Source organism: Gekko japonicus, unplaced genomic scaffold (assembly GCF_001447785.1).
Source record: "Gekko japonicus isolate JY-2015 unplaced genomic scaffold, Gekko_japonicus_V1.1 scaffold69, whole genome shotgun sequence".
NCBI classification, from domain to species: domain Eukaryota; kingdom Metazoa; phylum Chordata; class Lepidosauria; order Squamata; family Gekkonidae; genus Gekko; species Gekko japonicus.
The window spans coordinates 396,566-406,440 of NW_015175972.1; positions in this window are offsets into that span (position 1 = coordinate 396,566).

Sequence of the window (9,875 nt, forward strand, 5' to 3'; positions counted from 1 at the left end):
GGTCCACCCCAAGGACTTTATGGAGAGATCTCGGTTTTTAGGTATGCAGGCCTGATTCAGACTGGGGCAGGTGCAGAAGAGGGGGCTTCAGTCTTCCACTGTGCCTTTTCCCTGATCTGAAAAAGGCCCCAGGGAGCTACTGTTTACCCCACTGGGGGCTCCATGTGTACTGATGGAGTGCTGTTGTGTATTAGAGCTGGAACATTCCAGGACTGTTTACCAGAGACTGGCTGAGCTTGGAGCTCTAGAGCAATAGCCCACCAGGACTTGAGGTGACAACTGAGGAACTAATGTTATGTAAATAGCCTATCCTTGGGAGTTGGGTGTGTGTGAGTGTGGTTTTTGCATGCTATTTAAACAGGGCTGTTGACCTGAGGTTTCAGTCCTGTTCCTGAAATCACTTAATAAAATAGAGCTGTTCACTGCAATGCGTCTCGAACCCAGTATTTAACAAGTGCATATAGGTTTTCCTGGTGGGGGCAAGTGACTGCTCCTGAGTGCCATTCCTGGTCAGGAAAAGGGGACAGGGGGAGGGCTGAATCCCCTCTCCCTGTGCACCACAGTCCCAATCCTCTTTAAGATCCTGCACACCTAGGAATTCAGTTCCAAGAGCACATCGGGAGGAATGTCTTAATTGATGGCCATGCCCTGAGGGAAGCTGTTAAGTAAATCCATCATGGGGTATATTTCCCTTTCCATCCCCACCTCCTGACAAGTATATGTAGAAAAAATGGGAAGAGGGTAAATATCTTCATACTTAAAAAAATAATAATAGTGAAATGTATTCTATATAAATAATCAACAAGACATTATGTAAGAACAGAGGTAATGGTAGTAGGGTTGCCAAGTGGTCTTACCTCGCCCGGCGGGGGAGCCTCGCTGGGCTCCGGGAGGTCCTTGTGGGCGCGTGGGCGTGTGCATTGCGCGCGCCACCAGCACGTCACAGGAAGTGACGTGCTACGTTGCTCACATTGGGGGCGTAGCCCAGATCGTCAGGGGGGAAACCATATGGTTTCCCCCTGACAATCTGGGCCACGCCCCCAATGTGAGCAACGTGGCTGCATCACCTCCGGTGACGCAGCTTCGAGGGGCAGAGTTCCCCCCGGGGCCCGATTCCGCCGCGGCGGAAATCAGGCCTCCAAAGCGGGGGTTTCCACGCCCCCCCGGGCCCACTTGGCAGCCCTAAATGGTAGCCTTGTCATTTGCCCACCCATAGTGGGTAATAAACCCCCAACCTTGGCCCAAATTCCCCACCCTCAAGAAATTTCTTCCTGGAGAAGAATGGCCAGAAAATGGCCTCCATAGTGAGGCTTAGAAATTTCCCAATATCATTATGGTCTTTATCATAGAGATCAGGAGAAATTACTAGTGTGTCACCCAGAAGTGATATCACATCTTCCCCAAACTCCACCCTCCCAAGACACTGCCCTCACGATCTTCCAGCATTTTCTGAGGCAGTGCTAGCAACCCTAGCAAAGGGGAGAATGCCCTGTGGGAGAACCCAATATGAGCAGGAATCAGAGACTGGGGCTGGAGGATCTCCCTAAGGGCCCTCTTATATTTTCCTTCATATTTTGTGTCACTTAAATTAATTGCACTTAAAAGTACTGAACTAATGAAATTATATCAAAAGAAGTGAAAAACAATTGTAGAAACAACATAGTTTAAAATGATTTCATTATATGTAAGTATACATCATAAATATCATAATCTCAGTACATTATAAGTGACACAGTTTGAATCATTTTTATAGTAAACTAGGAGTAAGGACCATTGTGAGAAGAAATACAACGAATTCTAGAAGGAAGTTCCAGGTGAGTGTCCTGGCTGTGGCTGGTGGGGCAGCAGAGGGAAGGGGAAAATAGAGGGAGGCAAGCAGTGTTTATTTCCTTCTGCTTAGCTATAAGGCAGGGCTGTCTCAAGTCATTTTGCTGCCCCAAGTAGGTAGTATGGGAGGACAGCCTCATGGTAGCAGGCATGGTTCCCTCCACCCCTGACTTATGTTGATTTGGGGTTATGCAATGGCAGCTAAGGTAGAAAAGCACCTCCTCCTATGCCATGTCTTCTGGGTTCCAAGGGCCTGGAAAGCAGTTCCATAGCCAGTTACAGGGTTGCCAACTCTGGGTTTGGAAATACCTGTAGATTTGAGTGGTAGAGCCCGGGGAGAGCAGGGTTTGGGGTGTGGAGGGACCTCAGCAGGGTATAATGCCATAGAGTCCATTGCCCAAAGCAGCCATTTTCTCCAGAAGAACTGATCTTGGAGAGAACACAGTGATTTCTGGGAGAACTCCAGGCCCCAGAGGGAGATTGGCAACTCCAATGACCATTTAAGGGAAGATTGGGATATGTATTTTGGCAACTCCAGTGACTGTTTAAGGGAAAATTGGGATATGTATTTTACCTCAGGACACGTTCAGTTACTCCCAACAGCAACAACAAACTGTTTAGAATGTTAGAGGCAAAGGCCAATCAGGCCACATATGCAAATGACCTCTGTGTTCCGACTGGCTATTGGGGGGAGAGGAACAGCAAACTGTTTAGAATATTGGAGGCGAGACTCAGGCAACGCAGCCAGTGGATAGGGACAGCTTCTGAGTGACAGATCAGGGAGCCAACTGATTTTGGAGCGTGTGGAATGTTCATGAGAGTCCATGACCAAAACAGAATTATTATATAGAGAGATAATATAAGGAGCCCATTTTTCAGGAAGGGTGTTCCTGTTTGATTTGACTTAATTCACTCCTATAAAATACATTTGCTTGCATCCCAAACTCATTCATCTCTGCAAGAAGAACAGATTTAAGGGAAGAGGATTTGTACACATGAAGCTAACTTATATTGAGGGCCATACTACGTGTTACATTTTGTAATGAGTTGGGTCTACAATCCATGCATGTGCAGCTCCAAAATGGGACAAATAACTCCTCCAGGCTGTTTTGTCTGGGGAAAATGAGAGGAGCAGGAGCCCCTCTACCCCATGCTGCATTCCCAAGCTGAATCAGGTCCCTGTGGAGCTGTAATATGCCACAGGAAAGCAAGTTGGGTCCAGGGATCCTGATTTGATGTTACAAATCGTAATGTGTAGTTTGGCCCTTAGTCAGACCATTGGCCTATCAAAGTCAGTATTTTCTCCTATGAGTGGCAGCACTCTCCATAGTCTCAGGGGTCTCTCCAGAGTCTCTTCGCCTCTTCCAGGTCCTACTGAGGCCTACAAGCAAAGCAAATGATCCCCTGAACTTACATGGAACTTACACAGCCTTACTCTGGGTTAGGAAATTCTTGGAGATTTTGTGGATGAAGCCTGAGGAGGGTGGAGTTTGGAGAGGGGAGGGACCTTAGTGTGGTATATTGCCATAGAGCCCATGCTCCAAAGCAGCCATTTTCTCCAGGTGACCTGATCTCTGTTATCTGGAAATCAATTGTAATTCCAGGAGATCTCCAGGCCCCTCCTGGAGTTGGCAACCCTACATCAGATTGTCAAGGATGCAGTCAAGCCAAAGGAGAATTAAGCATGAGCTTAAACCTTTTGCATGGAAATCAATGGCACCTCAAAGTATTTCCCTTTGCCTGGATTGTGCCCGCGGTTTTAAAAACACACAGGAAAGGTTGTGCAGTGGGAAAAAGGAGTCTCCTGTGCGTCTCTGAAAAGAGGTGTTCTTCACATGCAATCCATTCCATGCACCTCCCTTTCTCTGGTGGCCGGTTTCCCATTCTTATACTTGATGTACACCATGCCACATTTGTAAGCTATTTGGGAGGGGGGTTGTTGTTTTAAGGAGGAAAAATGCTGCAATTCTAAACCAGAGCCTCGAATTGTAAAGCCGTTTTCCTTTTCTTCTCTTTTTTAGAACTACAGCTGAACTAATTTGATGAAAGGGAAAAATAAAATGCAAGCCAGACTAAACACCCAAAGTTCCTACCTACAACCAGCACTCGGCCTCTCGCAGGCCAAAGTCAACACATGTCAATTTTTAACATGACAGGACTTTTAAAAGGAGGTTTGAGTGCCGAATGAGAGGCGGCTGGAAAACATTATTAATGGATTCTGTCAATTAAAGCCTGGCAAGAGGAGCTTTTACAAAGGTCTGTGTTTTTTTGTCTTTTATGTTGGTAGTGGAATGATTTATGAGCCAGTTGTTTATGGTCCGGCATACAACAGTGTTCTGTGGCAGGGCACCCTTGTATTTGCTGGAAGGAGGTGTGTTTGTGCATGCCACAGAACTAAGCCACACACAAAAAGCTCTGGTCACAGTTACCCCGTTTCTTCTTCTCACTCAAGCGAAAGGCTCATGACCTGATGCTGCCATTGTTCTTGCTACTGCCAGCAGTTTCCCAAGGTTTGTAGCTGCAAAATGCCAGTTTTGTCTTGCAGGTTAAGTAATCCCTTTGCCATGAGGGGAGGGGTCTCTTCACAAGCAGAGTGGTCGTATGCACTGAAGTGCCTGGGGATCCCGAACAAGAATTCACAGTGATGGCGCACGGCTGTTTCCCAGAGATCTTTAAGAACAGTTGAAGCAGTTTCAAACTAGCTTCAGTTTGTAGGGTACATGGGCACTAACACCCTTCTAAGCACATTGATTTCAATGGATTTAGAAGGGTTTTTAGGATTTATTTTTATTTTTTATTTTTATTTATTATGCGATTTATATCCCACCCTCCCTCAGGCTCAGGGCAGCTAACAATAAGGGCCATGCTAAAAAACAATTAAAAACAAGATAAAACAGTACAATAATACAATAATACAGTAAAGTGATGGTGCTCCAAATGTCCATGATTCCAAGATGGGTTCTGGCAAGATCGATCCAGAACAATGATGTAAGTTCCAAAGCGACGCTGCCATCCAGTCTTCATCCCAGGACCGTCTAGCACCCTGATGGTATCCACACCTTTATGGTGGTGGTGCGCTGGTGGTCTAGTGGCGGCGGCGGCTCCTACTCAAAGGCCTGGCAGAAGAGCTCCATCTTGCAGACCCTGCGAAACTGCGCAAGATCCCTCAGGGCCCGGATCTCCTCCGGGAGCGCATTCCACCAGGTAGGAGCCACCACCAAAAAGGCCCTGACCCTGGTTGCTGCAAATTTGACGTCCCTGGGGCCCTGGGTAACCAAAAGACGAAGAGCCTCCGACTGTAGTGCCCTTGGGGAAACATATGGGGAAAGGCGGTCCCTTAGGTATGCCGGACCCTGGCCATCTAGGGCTTTAAAGGTAAGAACCAGCACTTTGAAGTGAATCTGGTACGCTATTGGCAGCCAGTGCAGCGCCTTCAGCACAGGCCGGATATGGTCCCACCTAGACAGGCCCATCAACAGCCTGCCTGCCGCATTCTGCACTAGCTGCAGCTTCTAGATTTGCGACAAAGGCAGCCCCATGTAGAGAGCGTTACAGTAGTCCAACCTCGAGGTGACCGTCGCGTGGATCACTGTGGCCAGGTCATCGTGGTTTAGGAAGGGAACCAACTGCCGAGCCAGCCGAAGATGATGAAAGGCCAATTTGGCAGTGGCTGCTACCTGGGCCTCCATCGTTAAGAAGAAATCCAGGAGCACACCCAAAATTCTAACCCTCAACGTTGGCACCAAAGGCACCCCATCGAAGGTCGGAAGAGGGAGTCCCAACCCTGAACCAACCCGACCTAAGACCAGAACCTCCGTCTTCGCCAGGTTTAGTTTCAACCGACTCAGTCTGAGCCAACCAGCCATGGCTTGCAGTGCCTGCTGAAGGTCATCTGGGTCGGAGTTTGACCGGCCACCTAGCATCAGATAGAGCTGGGTGTCATCTGCATATTGATGACACTCAAGCCCAAACCTCCAACCTATCTGGGCAAGGGGGCGCATGTAGCTGTAAAACAACATCGGGGACAGCACTGCCCCCTGAGGCACTCCACACTCCAACTGGTGCCTCCGGGACTGCTGATCCCCTATTGCTGTACTGTAAATTAGTAATGGTAAGCTGTAAGACTGAAAGACCTTTTCATACAGGTAATTTTGATTTATTTAGAAAATGTATATGAAAGAGACCTGTGTGAGGCAATCCACAATGTAAAAATAATTTCATAAAATCAACATTATCTCTCCCTTATAATAATTGAATAGTGGGCACCAACGTTCTAAAATTGGCCCCTTTAGTGTTAGGCCGGAAGAACTGCCACTCAGAAGACACTGGCTGGGTTGACTGGCTGCTTTGTGCAGTCCCGCCCAGCGTTCCAAGGTCATTTGCATATGGAAGCTGATTGGACTTCACTCCATTCCACACCTCAAACTCCCCCCCCCCGGCAAGGCAGTTGGAATTTTCAGTTGCATAACATACCTCATAGGGGAGAGGAGAATGATGTCAGCTGCTTTGGTTACCACTGTCGGGAAAGACTGCCCTTTCCCAAGGCAGAGGCTGTGGGGGTTTTTTTTGTAAAACTTAAGAAAGACAGGCAGATAAAGGTTGACTGATGGTTGCCAGGAAAGGACATAGGGTTGCCAACTCCAGGTTGGAAACTTCCGGGATATTTTAGGGATAAAGCCTGCTGATGGTGGGGTCTGAGGAGGAAGAGGAAGAGGGGGACCTCAGACAGATACAATGCCATACTGCCCACACTCCAGACAAGCTGTTGCCAGTCTCCAGGTGACAGCTGGAGAGATCTTAAAGCTTTGGTGCTAATTCAAAGTGTTGCAATTTATCGACAGAGTAGTGTTTTGGAAAATCTTTAGGAATTGTTTGGTGCATTTACGATGGGGCTCCTGGGGAACTATTGTTGCCAATCTTGGCCCAGCAGCCATCAAACCATTCTCTTCAACCCCCTGCTGTGCAGCTGACTTTCCCCTAGGGTTGCCAATCTCCAGGTGGGACCTGGAGATCTCCCACTGCTACAATTGATCTCCAGATGACAGAGATCAGTTCCCCTAGAGAAAATGACTGCTTTAGGAGGGTAGACCCTATGACATTATACCTGCTGAGTCCTTCCGCCCCCCCCCCGCCCAATGCTGCCCTCTACAGAATCCACCCCCCAAACCTCCAGGTATTTCCCTCCTTAGAGCTGGCAACCCTACATTCCCCTCAGTGCCTGTTGGGAGTGGGTGGGGGGGGAGGGGAAGGGAGTGGGCGACCGGAGTGAAGAGGGTGAGGTTTGAGGAGGGGTGGGACCTCAGACAGGTACACTGCCATAGACTCCACCCTCCAAACCAGTCAGTCCCACATAGGGAACCATTGTTGCCAATCTCCAGGTGAGGGCTGGAGACCACTCAAAATTACAACTGCTCTGCAGAAGGGAGGGCAGAAGTCAGCTGAAGTTAAAGGGGCAGATAATGGTAGGTTGATAGTTAGCTGGGAAGGAGATGGGGTTGCCAACTACATGCTGACAAATTCCTGGGGATTTGAGGGGTGGAGCCTGGAGAGGGTGGGGTTTGCAGAGTGGTGGGACCTCAGACAGGTAGAATGCCATATACTACACCCTCCAAACCAGCCACTTTGTCCTGGGTAATAATTGCTGCCAATCTCCAGGTGAGGGCTACAGATCACTCACAATTACAACTGCTCTTCAGGTAGCAGAGATCAGTTCCTCTGGAGAAAACAGTGGACTCTGTCATTATACCCTGCTGAGGTCACCACAGCAAATTGACACTGTTTGCCCAAAGCCAGAGCACTGCCCCAGAGCCTCTTTCTAGATCTTGTTGTATTGCTTTCACAACGGGCTTTACTGCTAGTCGATAATAAAACAAGTCATAATAAGAAGTCAGGGGCTTTAAAACATTAAATACATGTCTCTCATTTGTTGTGCCCAAGACACACTGATTCTCTCTTGGTTGAGGTTCAGAGGTGGGAATGCATGTTTCCTGAGCACTCAGAACATTCCTCTTTGGTCCTTGGGGATTCCCAATGGGGAAATGAAAAATTCCTCCCCTGCCAGTAGTGCCTCCATTGCTTATTGAGATTATTAAGTTGAGCTGACTCTCACAAGCATTTATTGGCTCTTTCTTATGATGTCACTTCCTTCCTATGTCCCACCATCTTGCTCGTTTCTTTAGTTCATTGGTTGTATCCATATCCTGCCTTTCTTTTGTCATGGAACTCCAGAGAGCATTATTCAGTTGGGCTCCTCAGAGGGCTCTCATGATCAAATCCAGACCTGCTGAGCTTCAGCAACGTTTATGTGCCTTCAGACTAGACCTTGGGAATGTTATATTTTGTGACTTTTGTTTTTAAAGGATTAAAAATATATTCTTAGGGGGAGGTTATTAAGTTATTGTGAAGTGTCAAAGAGCAGAAAGACTACCTCCCCTTTTCTTGGCATGCTAAATTTTTAAAAAATTGTTTAGAACTGGTGCCCTGTAGGTAGAGATTTTTTGGGGAGGGGGCCTCAGGGGGCACCGCTAATTAAATAAAAGTTAATTACATTAATTCAATTTGGGGCAAGCCCTGGAGGGAGGGGGCCTGAAAGAAACACTAGGGAGCCAGGCCCCATGAGCCCTGCGTTAACTACAACCCTCTCCCCCTTTCTTCAAGAGCTCATATAGCCAGTTCTACTTTAAAAAGTAAACCTCCTCCTTTCAGTCTGTCTGCTTTGCATTTACCTGTGGATGGTACAGAGCAGGGGTCATTTCCTGCAGGAGCGCACAGGAGCGGAGCTCCGGCAGTAAAGAGCCCAGGGGGCAGGCACATGCAACAAGCCCCGCTCCCTGCTCCCAGCAGCCCTCAGTCAGAGAAAGAAGCAGCCAGGTAAGTTGCAGAGCTCCTCCCCGACCCCCCAGTCCAAAACAGTCCAGTGGCACCTTTAAGACCAAGTTTTATTCAGGTACAAGCTTTCCCTCCTCTGCGAGGACAGATCTGCACGTTCCCCCCAATAGCTAGCAATCCAGAACAGTCCAGTGGATCCTGAGCAGTGGGAGTTGCCTTCTGACACACTTCCGGTGTTGTCAGGGGCTGTGGCATATGCAAATAAGTTATGCTAATAAGTTGTGCTAATGAGCTCCTGCACCTCTTTTTCTACGAAATGACCCCTGGTACAGAGTGCTATAATGACTTAGAAAGGGACTTACTGGGAAACGGTGCAAGGAACTTGCACATGAGACAAGCTCATTGGAATGACGAAACATCCCAAGAAAGATCATATCTTTTCGGAAGTAAGCCCCATTGCACTGACTTCCAAGTAAGCATGCCCAGAAGAGGGTCTTTGGGTGCTGTCCTCCTTGTTGCTTCCCCTGGCTTTGCCTTTTCAAGATGACAACCTGGCTAGCTGACTGGACTCAATTGACAGGCCTGTCTTGTCTTGAAGCTGCCTTATCAGAGAGCATCAATGTCAGTCAGACTTCATAGAATTTATTGAGCCAAGCCTCCCTTTTCTCCAACGATTTCCCCTGTCGCATTTGAAATGGCTATTTTGGGCTAAGTGGGGGGGGGGGGAGCATGCCGTTATCAGTTCCATAGGTATATTACATCATGGTTGTGTAATGTTTTTCTTAACAAGTAGCCCACTCAGAGGTTAAAGAATGATTTCAATGGATTTTTTGAAAAATAGATTGTAAAAGATAACTCCAAGCCATAACCAAGTGTGATCTACTGCATGGTGTGTAACATTTGAGCCTGACACATTTTGGTGTTGTTATTAACATGCAGGAGCTGAAGCCTACTTGGAAGTCCTCCATTTTATTCTCACAACGACTCTGTGAGGTCATTAGGTTGTGTGAATGTGAAGGTCATGACTGGGAGCTTCACTGCAGAGTGGGGATTTAAACCCAGGTTTCCCAGATCCTAGACTGACACTCTAACCACTACACAGCACCATCTCCTGCAATCCATAACACCCGAAGTAGCTCTCAATGAAGAGGACATTGTTCTCTGCACCCTGTTAGAAACATAAGAACGTAAGAGAAGCCAGTGTTGGATCAGGCCAGTGG